The sequence below is a fragment of the Ailuropoda melanoleuca genome, chromosome 16 (assembly GCF_002007445.2).
Source record: "Ailuropoda melanoleuca isolate Jingjing chromosome 16, ASM200744v2, whole genome shotgun sequence".
NCBI lineage: Eukaryota > Metazoa > Chordata > Mammalia > Carnivora > Ursidae > Ailuropoda > Ailuropoda melanoleuca.
In genome coordinates, this window is record NC_048233.1 from 70,389,381 (window position 1) to 70,404,584 (window position 15,204).

General features: G+C 39.6%; 1 long non-coding RNA gene across 1 annotated transcript in view; it reads right to left on the bottom strand.

The window, feature by feature from the left end:
* LOC117796738 overlaps positions 1-15,204 on the bottom strand; it is a 455,682-nt gene that overhangs the window by 271,604 nt on the left and 168,874 nt on the right. The gene's annotated exons all lie outside the window — the stretch shown is intronic.

The following is a 15,204-nucleotide window of genomic DNA, read 5'->3' on the forward strand; positions in this document are numbered from 1 at the left end:
GGTGCCTCAGTACTCCTGATTTCAGCTCAGGTCATGACCTCATGGGTGGTGAGATGGAGCCCCCCCAGCAAGGGCTCCGAGCTCCCCGGGGAGTCTGCTTGAGATTCTCTGCCCCTTCCCCCACTCATGTGCGCGCACGCGCGCGCGCGCGCACACACACACACACACACACACACACACACTCTAAAATAAAATAAATCTTTAAAAAAAAAGAATTTTGCCCTCAAAGCACAAGAAAACAGGTAATCCTTGTGTAATTTCACGGAATAACACATGAAGCCCAATCTTACCAAATTTCCAGCTCAACTCTGGACAATATTCCCTAGTTTTACAGAGAGAAAGAAGAGGAAAGAAGGGAAGAAACAGAAAGAGGAGAAAAAAATCTAGTTGTCAGAAAATAAATAGCAACTTTATACTTTTTCATCAGCATAATGGAATATGGAGGGCATTCAACCTTTAAGTAATGTCCTGGAATCTAGATTAGGTCTGTCCCGGCGCACAGAAGTGTGGCCACCCTCTTACTCATACATCCCCAACAAGTTACAGCTCCAGCTGGGGACGCTGCAGAAACTCCCCACCGGCTTCTGGCATCATCAACCTTCTTGAAAACACCATTTCATTATTGTTTCTGGAAGCAGAGATGAAACAGGCATAGGCTTTTTTTTTTTTAATTGTTATGTTCTTCAATACTTGATTGTTCTTTTACAAGGTTTGGGGTAGGAGGCACAATATCTGAGAAAATCAATTACTTTCCTCTGGCTTAGTTTATACCACAGAGTGGCTGGGAGAGAGAGTTAAGCAAAATGATAATAAAGTCTACTATCTATGAACTCTAACATAAGTAATACTATTTTGTTGGGGACCAAGTTTGCTCAGGATTCTTTAACCTCCTCCCCGTTCTCATGAATTCACCCCCATCATCTACAATGAAGAGGGAAATGATATAAACAGACTTAACATACGGGAACATTATCAAATGCAATGCTTATTTTAATTAGCCAAGGACAAGTAACCTCTGACAGAGTTTGGCTGCCCGACACTTTACAAAGCTTCTCAATATCAGCAATTCTTGTAAACATAAATCTAACGAGGTATATAATTCTGACTTTACCACTTTTATTCTGGGGAGGGGGGCAAAATCTGTTCAAAGGAAAAAGAAAAGAGAAAATTTTGAAACTTCTCTTTATTTTAATTATTCACAAAGAATGAATTTGACAGAACAATTGAAATGGGAGGAACACAGACAAAATTAAAAATGAAATGTGATTAGGTGTCCTTTTAATATTCTATTGGTTCTCTCATGATTTATTGCTAGAGACAGAGGTGCATAAGAAAAAGCTTTATCTTGATTTTAAAATCCTCTTAATGTAATTTGAATCTCTTGCTTTAAGCCCCACATGGCAAAATGCAAATGATTGCCTTCTTTTTAGTGACAGAATTGGCGTCCCCATCAGTGGCTAGTAGGCACAAGTCTCCTTTCTCTTGTTTTCCCTGTGCTTAATAATGATCTAATTTAGGCAAGTGCACGACTGAATGAAAAATGATTGATATGAAATATATGCATGTTGTTGTGTTGGTTCAAGGAGAATTTCACCTCTTGGGAAAGAAAGTGGATTACCGTTTCTGCTCCACGGTGTAAGTACTGTACAAAGCAATATATAAACAGTCCCGTAAACAATGCAGAGGCTAATCCACTCAGCAATAACTGGGCTGGACCTAAAATTCCATTTGCCTTTGGCTTTCATTCTGTATTTCCTTCAGCACTCAAAATGGTAGCAACTGGCTGCTAGCAGATAGTACTTTTGCACTGAGCAACATAAAAGGGAAGGAAAGAAAGGGACTTGCACTAAAATCACTGTAATTTAGCAGGACATATTGCTAAGCCCAATAATTCCAAAGGGTATTCATATCTGTTCTGCACGGGAACCCAGAAAGGGACCTGTTACTAGAAGCCACAATGACTACAAGTTTGTTGGAATTTCTTTCGCTCCGCTAATAATTAGGAAGGGTAGCCTGATCAACTGTAAAAAATGCAGATAACTTTTAATTGTGCTCTGTGACCTCAGAGAAGTGACAGTCTCTCAAACCTCAGCTTGCTTACCAAAAAAAGGGGAATCCCATTAAGATCCTCATTGCAGGGCTGTTATACATACCATCAATAGATGTAATGGGCCCAAGGATAAGACTCCTACCGCTACCAACAGCTCTACTTTCAGAGTCTGCCAAAAAATCTTCTGGAATATATGGTGGGTTTTTTTTTTTTTTTTTTTGTCATGACACAGGTGCAGATTTGCAATATATTATGAATCCCAGATCTACCCTTGCTCACTGTGTGATCTTAAGTTAGTTGCATAACCAACTCGGTCTATGAAAAAAAGATAATAGTACCCCTATAATTAGGCCTTATCAGGATAAAATAAGATAATTAATAATTAAATGCCTGGAATGCTGTAATTACTTAATAATTTTAGTTATTTTCATTAGCACAAGGAAGAGTAGCAATATAAATCATCTTCAAATATTTCCCTGCCACAAATTGTGTTCTGAATGCATTTCACCCACCCTGCTTGCACCCACTACTTAAGACTGCTTCAGGTTCCTTTCACTGCGGCTGTGCAGACAAATGTTTATTTTTTGAACTTGTACTATGCTAATGCTGAGTGCCGAACTGCATTACAGTAGGTCAGGTTTCCTAGGTCTGTGCTGTGATTTCATATCAGATGAGGTTAATACCATTCTCTTAAAGAGCCCCAAACTTGCTAGGGGCCTGCCATGTGTTGGAGTCATAGTTTGACCCTTCTTCACAATGTGCATTGATCTTGGTCCCTACTTGGAAGTAGATGATTCCCCAACTGAACCTTACATGAGACCTCAGTCTGGGCAGACACCTTGACTGCTGCCTTCTGTGGGGCCCTGAAGCAGCCAACCCAGCTCAGCTCTGCCTGGGTTTAGGACCTACGGAAACTGTGAGGTCACCAATGTGTGTCGTTTAAGCCACTAGAGCACTAGAAGCAATAGATAATTAATAAAATACTACAGTGTGCCCTGGGGATAATAATTGTATATTTACTTAAATCGATCATGCTCTACATATAGGCAACTGTTATTTATTTTAAATTTCCCACATCACTTTGTACAGTACTCAATGCATAGTAGTATTTTTTTTTTCCTGGACTAAAAATTTGTCTTTGACTCTCATAATCCCTTTATCCACATAGTTGTTTACTAGTAATAAATAATTTTGGTGTACAATGCCACTTCGAATATACAGCAACAAATCATACCTGGTTAATAATAACTAATTTAGAATTTAGGTTATTGATGCAATTAGGGATCTGCAAATGCAATGGGAGTAACCATAATTCCTCAGGGCCTGATAAAGATGACAGTAAGACTCATCTGTACTTTGAAAGAATATTAAAATGCTCATCTGATGTTTCTTTTGATATAACTACAAATATCTAAGAAAATCCATAGAAAGAAAAGAAAGAAAGAAGAAAGAAGAAAGAACGAAAGAAAAAAAGAGAAAGAAAGAAAGGAAGGAAGGAAGGAAAGAAGGAAGAAAGAAAGAAAATGCTCATAGCCAGGCACATAGAAAATATCTAGTCTTACAAAGGAAATTTTTTTTTAAAGATTTTATTTATTTAGTTGACAGAGACAGCCAGCGAGAGAGGGAACACAAGCAGGGGGAGTGGGAGAGGAAGAAGCAGGCTCATAGCAGAGGAGCCTGATGTGGGGCTCGATCCCAGAGCACCGGGATCATGCCCTGAGCCGAAGGCAGATGCTTAACGACTGAGCCACCCAGGCGCCCCTACAAAGGAAATTTTTATCTCCTGTCTACTAACTATGGTCTCGTCAGGGTTAATTGTGGCCAAGGTGTGGATTATAAATTTGTTCTCTTTTAATCCAAAGAAAACATACTTTGGGACCAAATTAGTAGGATAGGCTAATAGTACTAGGCAACTGGCAGAAGTTGAAGCCTGATGATATCTTGGAGGCAAAAGATAAAACAATATCTAAGTGATTCATCCAGAAGTATTTTCAAATTAATTGAGCCGAGAGACCATGCTGCTGATTTTTTAAAGACCAAATTACATTGTGTAAGATCCAAAGTGCTCTTTGAGAAACAAGTGGATAGTGTCAGGGAAGTGGGTCTGGCTCTATTTTTTCTTTCCTTTTAAGAAATGGGTTCATTATTCCACCCCTCTGTGATCATCCAAAAGGAATTTTGCATTTTTTTCCTATAAACAATCTCTCAATTGCTTATTAGTTTTCTAGGGCTACCTTCACAATTACTATAAATATTGTGGCTTAGAAAAAATCAGAAATTTATTCCTGTATAATTCTGGAGGCCAGAAGTTAAAAATCAAGGTGTTGGCAAGGTTGTCTCTTTTGGAGGGATTCATTCCATACCTGTCTCCTAACTTCTGGTGGCTGTTGGAAATCTCTGGTGGTCCATGGCTGGTAGACCTAACATTTTGTCTCTGCCTCCATCACCATGTGGCTTTCCCTTCTCTATGTCTCTGTGTCTCAGCCCCCCCCCCTTTCCCTTTAAATCCCACCACTGGAGTTAGGTCCCAAATAAGTCCAAAAGGATTTCGTTCTGAGATTCTTATTTTGTTTACAACTGCAAAGACTCTACCGCTAAATAAGGTCACACTCACAGGTCAGGGATTAGGTGTAGGACATGTCATTCTGGGGACACTGTTCAACCCACTACACTTGACTCATGTACTCACACCAGCCTCCTTAATTCTTGTCCTTCACAGTCCATTCTTATCGAGTCTAACCTAAGGATCTTTAAAATATAAATGTGATCCCGGGACACCTGGGTGGCACAGTCAGTTAAACATCCAGCTCTTGGTTTCAGGGTCATGAGACCAAGCCCCACATCAGACTCCACTCATCGGGGAGTCTGCTTTAGATTCTCTCACCTTCTCCCTCTGCTCTTCCTGCTCATGCTCTCTCTCTCTAAAATAAATAAATATTTATACGATCCTATCACATTTCTGCTCAAACCACTCTGAAGGCTTTCCAGTACAGATCAGAATAATGCCAAAACTCCTGTTCTACAGACTAAGGTCTATGGGATCTAACCTCAATGTTTTCTTCCCTACTTTCTGTAACTGTCTTTCCTCCTCTCTTATATTCTCTCTGTTACATAAAGACATCAAAATGTTTTATGCTCTCTCTTCATGGACTTCTCTTCTCCCCTACTGACAACAGGTGGTTCTTGCTTATCATAGGGCTGGTTCACACCACCCACGTTTCGGTTCAGATGTCACTTCCATAAAGAAACTGTTCCTGACCAAGCTACCCAAACTCACTCCTACTGCTCATAATCACTCTTTGTCTCAGACCAGACTTTATATCCTTCAAGATGGGTCACAATCCAACATCACCTTCTCTACCTTTTGGTTTGCATATTCATTGTCTCTCACTAGAACATAAGGCCCACGATAGCACAGACTGAAACTCCAGTGAGTGAAACACTCTAGGTACTCAAAAACAAACTATTTAATGAACAAAAGAATAACATCACCGTGTTTCAGAGAAAAGAGGGGCAGAGAGGAAGGAAGGAATACTCAACTATAATATGCTTATTATCGTCTTTACGTATACCAGCTTATTGAGTTTTCCCACTGATTCTATGATGTAGGTTCTATTATTTCTCCTGCGGGTGATGCAGAGAGCCCAAATGACTTTCTCAATGTCACATAAGGAGGAAAATGAAGATTTCACCCAACCTAGATCTACCTGACTCTAGGACTTCAGGTCTTTCAACTAATTCTACTCCACAGACGAATGATAGAAGAAAAGTAAGTCCTCAGACAGCATCAAAACATACTGTAGAGGTAGCTTGGTGATAAAAATGCCATAGCTTTTTAGTCAAACTCTTCTGAAGTGTTTCTAAAAGAAACCGTAGTCTACACTGAACTTTTGGTGAAGCTATGGGCTCCCGTGGATTCGGGGTGGGGGAAGTGTGGGGTGCATTAGAATCTAACCAGTGTTTCAGCAAGCTAGCTCAAAATAACTGGGGTGGGTGTTTGCTTTTCACATGGGTAAATTTAATTAACTTTGTGGGTGGCTAAGAACTGATGCAGACCTCCTCTGGCTGCTATACAAAATTATCCAGGGCTACATTTAGCATTTCTCAAAACATGCCTTTGATCTCCATCACACTCACAGGAAATTGGGTCTCAGGTACCTCAGTCAGGAGAATGTTGACCCAGCATAGAGAAGAAAGTTAAACTTAAAATGAACAGAATAAAGAATTTCCTCAAGTCAATAATCTGTGTTTAAAAACTATCATCTCCCAGTATATAGGATGACAATATACTTGAAAAGCCTTTTCAAACCACGTTAAGTTGCTATGGTTTGTTAATGAAACACACACACGAACTCCATAGCACTTATAAAAAGGAAAAAAAATTAAATGCTGAAACAATGTTTTAAAGAATTAGAACGAAACTAGACCCTCGAGAAAATAGATGCTTTCTATAGTCCTGTTTCCAGAAAGAAGATATGCTTATTACTACTTTCCCTCCTCTCCTCCTACCTGATTTTTGAACACTTACACTACGCTTAATCAGAAATGTTAACAATTTGCAAGGCATTTGTTTCTTAAATCACTATTTAGACTTCAAAAGCATGACCTACATTATTCAATTCCCTAGTATATCTATGACCAGATGAATAAAGGAATTAAGGTCGGAACCTGGTTAGCCCTAGATCTAAGCCTCACACTTGGTTCATGCATATATGCATCCATTCAACAAATACTTACTAAGACTTTGCATGAACCCGTGACTGGCCAAACAATATAAACAAAGTACCTGCCCCCTACAGTTCCTATTTATTAAAGTAAACAGATAATAAAGACACAGATTAGTAAACAGAAAACATGATTCCAAATAAGAGTTGATGCTATCAAGAAAAAGTGAAGCAGTTAAGGAGATAGAGAGTGATGATGAGAGGCCAAAGGATATTTGAGCAGAGATCCAGAAAAGTGAGGGAGCAAGGCCCGCAGATAATTGAGGGAAGGGGAGGGGGGAACAGGAAATATACACTCCCTAACATGGTAGCAGGCTTGGCAGGTCTGGCAACAGCAGGGAGGTGGGGTGGCTGCAGAGGAATAAGGGAGAGGAAGAGAAGAGAGAACAGAGGTTGGAGAAGCAGCCTTTGCACAGGTAAGGCCTGAATGGGCCGGAGAAGGGCCTAGGACTTCCTCCCATCTCTGAAGGAAATCCAACAGATGGTTTTGAATAGAGTGACATTTTGAAAGCACAGCTATAGCTTCTGTGTTGAAAATAAACTGGAAAGGATCAAGAGTGAAAGAAAAAAAGATCAGAATGGTCATTGCTCTGGCCCATTGATAGTGGCTTGGGCAAGGGTGGGAGCACCAAAGGTGACTGTAAGAAGCAGCCAGATTAGATAGGGTTCGATAATGGACTGGATGTGGGGAGAGGGGGAGAGGGAGGGAGGGAGAACAAGGAAGATTCCAGATCTTTGGTCTGAATAACTGAATGAAAGGCAATGCCATTTTCCTAAATGGAAGTATTTGCCACTCCATTAAAACAAAAAAAAAAGGAAAAAAAAATTAACTCCATGACTGCTTTCTCCCCACCATTACTGTCCCTTCACATACAGAAGCAGAACAATGGGACATATTTTCTTTTTTGCTGTTTTCTTTAAATTAATTACCCTACATTGCTCAGAATGATTTTAAGGCCACTCTCTGGGAGTATAAAATATGTCAAGACAGCATAAATCAGAAAAAGAACAAAAATGGCCTTTGGCCCTATAGTCCTACTGTTAGGAATTTATCCCAAGGGTAGACATAACCTATTGTGTGAGAATAATACAAGGAGACTCGCTGCTACATTGTTGTAGGAAACGACACAGTCAAATTAGTCATTGTACGTTATTAAAATCACTACAATGAAATCAGAAATACTAATATCACATGCGATTGATAGAGGAAGTTGTCACCATATACTGTGAAGAGGAAAAGTTCAGGTTACAGAAAAGCATGGAAAACATCACTCTCTATAAATACACATCTACCTGGGAAAACTATCTGTGAGTCTATACGCCAAATCATTAAAGGTGATTATCCTGGGCTGAGAAAATGGTGGAATAACTTTTTTTAGAAAAAGTATATACAGATTTATAAGGAAAAGAAATGTAACAGCTCCATGACAATGTTATTTTTAAAGTGGGGAGGTGAAAGGATAAGGAAAAAAAAGTGTGTGCGAAGGAAAGCTGTAAGGCTAAAAATATGATCAATGCGATATTCTACCCACCTGGTGCAGGTGGTACTACAATTTAGTAGCAGCTGGTACTAAGAGACTATCTTATTAATTACAAAATTCACAATATCCAGAAATACAAATTAATATCGTTAGGATGAGAAGCATAAGCCTGGGCATACCTCCACCTTCATGACCTGGTGCCCCTAACTCTAGAGATTCTCCAGGGCCCTCTCTTCCTAGCTAACCTGCACCTGGGCAAGCCAGGCTGGTCACAAGTGCTTGCATCAGCCAATCTTGTTTTCATCTCAGGTTATTGGCACAGGCTCTGGTCTCGATACTATTCCTTATACCACTAGACTGATGAACACTTACTCCCCTTCATGCTAGTCTAAATTTCACTTTACTGCAAAAGAATTACTTGGTTCCCCCAATAAATGATTGACCTATGATTCCTTCTGAGCACATATCAAAATTAATAATTATATAGTTATTTGCAGGATAGTTTTGAAATCTCCATGAGATGGTATTTACTAAGTGAAATAAAGCCCCTCCCCTACAAGGTATATCTGTATCCTAACCCCTGGTACCTAAGAATATGTTTCTCTCATGGGATTTTTCAAAAGGGATTTTTGCAGATGTGATTCAATGAGGGACCATGTGGTAGAAGGTGATCCTGGATTATCTGGATGGACCCGATGTAATCACAATAATCCTGACAAGCAAAAGAGGCAAGTAAGAAATAGAAGACAGGGAGTGGTGTTGGGCTGCAAGCCAAGGAATGCAGGCCTCTTTAGAAGCAGGGAAAGTCAAAGGAAATGGGATCTCCTTTAGAGACTCCAGAAAAAACACAACCCTGCCGACATCCTAGTCAAGTGATCCATTCAGATGCCTGACCTTGGGAAATGCAAGATAAAGAATTGTGTCGCTTTAACCAAGTTGATGGCAGTTTGTGACAGCAGCAACAGGATACTAACACAGATGATACACATCTTGAGAAGCAGCAACTTTATCCATTTTGCTTACTAATATATTCACAGCGTCTAACAAGGGGCCTTGCACATAGTAGGCAATTTATATACACTTGAACCAATGTTTGAATGAATTCAGCAGGAAACACTTTTCCCAATTATAAAGAGATAAATGTGAAAGTGGTAAATGACAAAACATTTAAAAAATAAATGCTCTGTGCAGTCATTAAATCACTTATGTGAATTTTCCACACATGACTGATCTTATATAAATTGAAAACCACCTGTAGTTTTACACTCAAACAATTGACCCCCAAATGCACACAAAATTTAAGAAACAACATCTGGGTTTCAAAGATCCTCTAGAACTTTCAGGAACAATGCAATATTGGAAAATGTATTTCCACACTGGCAGTCAAAAGAAAAGATCTAAGATTAACTACCCCCTCACACTGCCAATTTCATCCTATGCCAGTAATCTTTGTGGCTGCTTACCAGGTCAGTTCACCAGCAGCACAGTAGAGAAGTGAGGTCCACGGTGTGAGCCCAGATACTAATGGTTGAGCCAAGCTTCAGGGGACTATCAAATGTCAACAGAAAATGCAAGGGACAATGCAATACCTACAAACTCATTTATGATGTTGACGATGCTGCCTACAAGCACATCAATCTTTTTTTTAAAGAACTGGAAATTTGGCTACGATCATTTCCCTTCATTGACTTTGTGCAGGTTTAATGAGGAGCTTGAACTTTCTACCAGACATTTTTTTTAATTTTTTTTTTTTTACCAGACATTTTAAATGCTTCCTGTGGTGCCATGGTTCTCAACGTTGAGCATTTACTAGAATCGCCTGAAAGGCTTGTTAGACTGCAGATTGCCAGGCTCCGTCCCGAGTTTGATTCAGTTGGTTTCAGAAGGGATCTGGAAATCTCATTCCAAGTCTCCAGGTGATACTGCTACTGGTCCCAGAGAATCAGTGTTCAGGTGGAGGCTGCTGGGGTCCCACCCAGATCCCCTTTATCAGCTGTGGGATAGCAGCTCTCTTTTCTTTCTTTTTTTTTTTTAATCCAAAAGAATTCCCTGGCTAAAGGAAGTCACCTTCTTGAGAGATACAAGAATATTACCCCTTTTACTCTACCCTACCACCACCACACGCATGCACGCTCGTACACACACACACACACACACACACACACACACACACAGATACACAGGCAATAGATATTTGCGATGGATACCAGGGGGCAACTTCCGTGTCCTCCACCTTTTATGTGGTGCAATTCAAGCACCAAGACTTTCCACGGGTCTAAAGCTCAACCACACTTTTAGCTCCTTTTTCCCTGAATCATTCTGCTTCCCTCACTCCCCTTCCCCTGAGAGCATGCCCTCAATAAGATGAGTTTAAGAATGCTCGTCCCAGCCTTTGCTTCCACACAACCAGACCTCTGTCATTTCCCTTGTGGTCCCATGGCTGCTTGGCTCAATATATTAATGACCAGCTGGCTCCTTGGACACCAGATTTACAATAAACATCTTTAGTGACCAACATAATAAAATGAGTAAAATGTCCCTTGTAGAACATGGGGATCCTTGAAATAGAAAATACAACTGGCCATAATAATTTCCTAACCCCCTCATCCATTCTGACAAAAACATGTGTATTAAAATCCTTCAAATCTGAACTCAAACATTATTTCTTCAGAGAATATTCATTTCTGTCTGACCCCTCAGCTTAATACTGGTTTCTCTGTCTAAGGTTGTCATAATTTCTGATGCCTCAACAGCATAGCACTTATCATGGTTTTCAGTGAATATTTGATAACATGTTTTAATTTAGCATCTGTCTCCCTGCTGGACTGTGAGTTCCAAATAAAGAAATGACTTAGCTTCAGTGCTTAGTACAGGGCTTAATATGAAGCATGGACACAATACGTCTCTGGTTAATGAATAAATGCCTAATGACATGGCCAGTTTTGAAAGCGTGGGAAACTTCCAAGTTTCCACCATAAAAGTCGCACTTCCTCATCTAGTGAGTGTGGCAAAGATGTGTAGCACGGACACATGTGACAACGTGCACCCTCACCTAGAAGAAGCATTTCACTGTCCAAGTAGTCAAAAGTGAGGGGAGAAAATGGAAGTTTTGGAATTAAGTGTCTGTTTACCCAGAAGACTAATTTGCAACCCTGTCCTCATGATTCTTGTTTATGTTTCGAAGCTTAAGTCTGAAATTAATAGTATCGAACTGTGACTTCATAACACAGGCCATGCTCAACCCACTTTGTGCCTTCTGCCTGATGAAATCGTGTTGCCTTCACCATTGCGCTTATGATAGAGGCATGTGAATATCATTATGGTCAAATTTTCCTTACTTTATGCTATAATGTGCAATTTTTAAATGGCTCTGCATTTGCTAGATAATCAAAAGCGAAGATAAAAGGATGCATATTGTTGTTGTCTCTGTGCCCTTCTAGTACAGAAGTGTCAAATCATTACATCGCCACAATAAATCTTGACACTTGTCTCCTGTAAAAATCTATTTTGAACGTGAGCATGAGAAAAATGGAAAGGCAAGAAAATCTAATGAATAATTGTTGGGAGGCTAAGTGAAGAAAATGCAAACCAAAGGCATTAAAAGTCAATTTAGAAATAAATCACATTTTGTCAGACTTAAGAATTACTCATTAGGGGTTGGAGGTACATCCCCATCACCAAGGCAACATAGATAATGAGGCTTAACAAAAATAATTAACAATTAGCTTGGTGATTTCTTTTTTTTTCTATTTATTTTAAAATAATCTAACTTAACTACAAACTCTCACGCACACGCATGCGTGCCTGCGCGCGTACACCCCCCCCCCATATAGGCATATTCTTCTTGGGAATAAATCAAGTCACCCCCAGTAGTGCAAAAATCCAAAGTGCCATGCTGGAGAGCATTAAGGAATTCACTGAAATGGAAGTGGACTGCCTCCTTCTCTGAGTCATCAGGTTTTAAATAGAAATGAGATAGTAAATTTCTGCCCGCATCACACTGTGTGTCTTCTCTGATTCACTACTCTCATTCATCTTGCTGTTCTCTAATTTGTAAAGATGCAGGCAACGTATAAATATTCATGGCAGCTCTGGAAATAGACTGCGCAGTGCTCAGTCTTCCGTTAGAAATGGGCAGAATGTCAAATAGGGCTGGAGATGAGTCTCAAAAATGATACTCTCGGCTTGTCAGTGGAGGAGAAAAAAGAATGGCGTGATTATGTCAGAGAAGTATTTTACAGCTGGATCTATAAGCAGGCCTTTTGACAATGGCTTAGGACCAAGGTTCTCAAACCTGCTGCACATCAGAATCACCCAGCCACTGGCATTTTAAACAATTTTCTAAATGATTCTCTTATTTAGCCTGGGTCAAGAACCACTGGTTCAGTTAATGGCAGCACAAATAAGGCACTCCAACAGACTTTAGTTTGTGGGCATCACAAAATACAAAAAAACAGGTTGAAAATACAAAAAAAAAAAACCCTGCCATCAATATAATATAAATATTACAATAGAACATTTTCTAGGATACAGTGGAACACAAAAAAAGGGACTGGGTGACTAGGTCATTCTATTTGATAAAGATGGAATGAGGTTCTCAAAAATCTTCTCAAAAGACTTCACGGATGTTTAACAGTTGGCTGGAGAGGAGGTAGAGCGGTCTTGCAAAAAGAAATTTCCAGCCAAGAATACATCGTGTTCAAAAAGATGTTTTGACCTAAAAGAGACTGAGGCATCCATAAAAATGTAAGTGGACCGACATGGTTAGAGCAAGGGACTACACTTCTTTCTTTCTCTTGGTCATTTTGTAAAATGTACAACCCTAGCCCCTGGACTGAGATTTTAAGTATGTTATGAAAAGTAGAAAAATCAGAGTTCTTTTGAGATACAAGGGAGATTAATTTTCCATGTGGAATCATACGGTTATAAAGAAGAAAGGAAGTCGGTTCAAAGGATATCAACCTATTAAATTCACCACTGAGGTACTGGAGAATGTAGAAGGAAATCCCTGTGGAGTTTAAATACCCCCTTTAAACATCAGGACTGCACTTATGATTTAAAGTCTCTTGTGGCTTCATTATGGTGCCTGTACCCATCAATTCCAGTAGGGGAAGGGCCAGCTTTTGGAAGACTCCCAACAAATACATCTGCATTACTTCACAAATCTGAACTTTTATGTAGAGATAATACTCCTAACAGGTGTGTGGAAGCTTTGGGATGTTTATTCCATGGTGGCAGTCAGTTTGCCTAGGTCTTTCCACAATTGGTTCCTGACTTCTCCTTACATTTAGCAGCAGTGACCAGGGGACTACAGGAGCACACTTAGGGCATGATGCTGAGCAAATACATGTGGCCTCTAAGAGGACATGGAGCTACAGATGTGGGTTTCTGAATCCCAGGCTTCCATAGGCGCCAACTTAAACAGTGACAAACATTGTCCATCTGGTCAGTTGCACCCAATCTATCCATCTGGGTAGCATTCCATCTGTCTTTTCATTTTTAATGGCTTTTAAAAGCAATCCTAATGAATATAATGTTATATGTCAATTATATATTCAAGAAAATTTAATTTTTACAAAAGGGGGCAAAATGACTGCTAGCCACATCGCCATCTAGTGGCACACACATCAACTACCACCTGGAAAACCACTCTACTTCCAGAACTATTTTTTTAAGATTATATTTATTTATTTGAGAGAGAGAGAGAGCGCGCACGCGTGCGCGCGCGCACAGCAGGGGGAGGGGCAGAGGGACAAACAGACTCCCCTCTGAGCAGGGATTCTGACATGGGGCTCGATTTCAGGACCCCAAGACCCCGTGACCTAAGCTAAAGTCAGAAGCTTAACGGACTGAGCCACCCATGTGCCCCTCACTTCCAGAACTTTAAAAGAAATTTTAGTATCCTCTGACTTCAGTGTATGTTATTATAATGAAAGTAATAAAATACCACTTATTTAATGTTTTAAAAAAATCAATATTCAAGAAAACAGACATCCTTCAATAAAACCAGTTTCTAAGAAAAATCAAATCAAAGCCAAGAGGGGAAAAAGGTGTTTGTTATGGACAAAATTAAAAAACGCCCAATTTAATTTACAGTTTTAATTTTTTTCCACTCTCTCCAATAGTTTGTCATCTTCAGATGCAATATAGATAGCGTACTCTGAGGTAACAGAAAATTTAGAAAATTCCTCAGATAAATTTTCTTAAATATTATTAAGGAAAACACCAGACTGCCTTAACTCATCTTTAATGTGGTTACCTTATATTAAAAAAAATATTTTGCTTCCCAAGATCACAAATACATTTAGTTCAATATCTTAATTACAGCAACAACAAAATATGCTGTCCTTTTAGAATAGCTATAAAAGTATATGTTGGTATATCCCTGATAACAAATTGTTTTGTAGTAAAATTTAAGAGTAATAGACGTATTCATACCGTTTGAGCAGATCAAGCTTGGGAATATAGCCAAAGAAAGTATATACCTAAGAGGAGGGGAAGATGGTGGCAGAGTAGGGGGACCCTAGGTTTGCCTCATCCCAGGAATACAACTAGATAATTTCAAATCATCCTAAATACCCAAGATATCAATCTGGAGATAGCCAAACTCCACAATTAAAGGTAGAGAAGATGGGGGTTGGGGGGTTGGGGTAACTGCGCAACAGGCATTAAGGAGAGCAGGTGATGTAATGATCCCTGGGTATTATATACAACTGTTGAATCACTGAACTCTACCTCTGAAACTAATAATACACTATTTGTTAATTAACTGAATTAAATTAGATTACATTATTAAATTAAATTTAAAAAATGAAGGTAGAGAAGATGCCACTTGGAGAAGGTAGAAAATGTGGAGCTGCAGCTTGGGAGAGAAACAGATCATGGCTGCTGTGGTGGGAAGGAGCTGTGGTCATGGAGAATGGCAAGAGACAAGCAAGCACATAGGGGA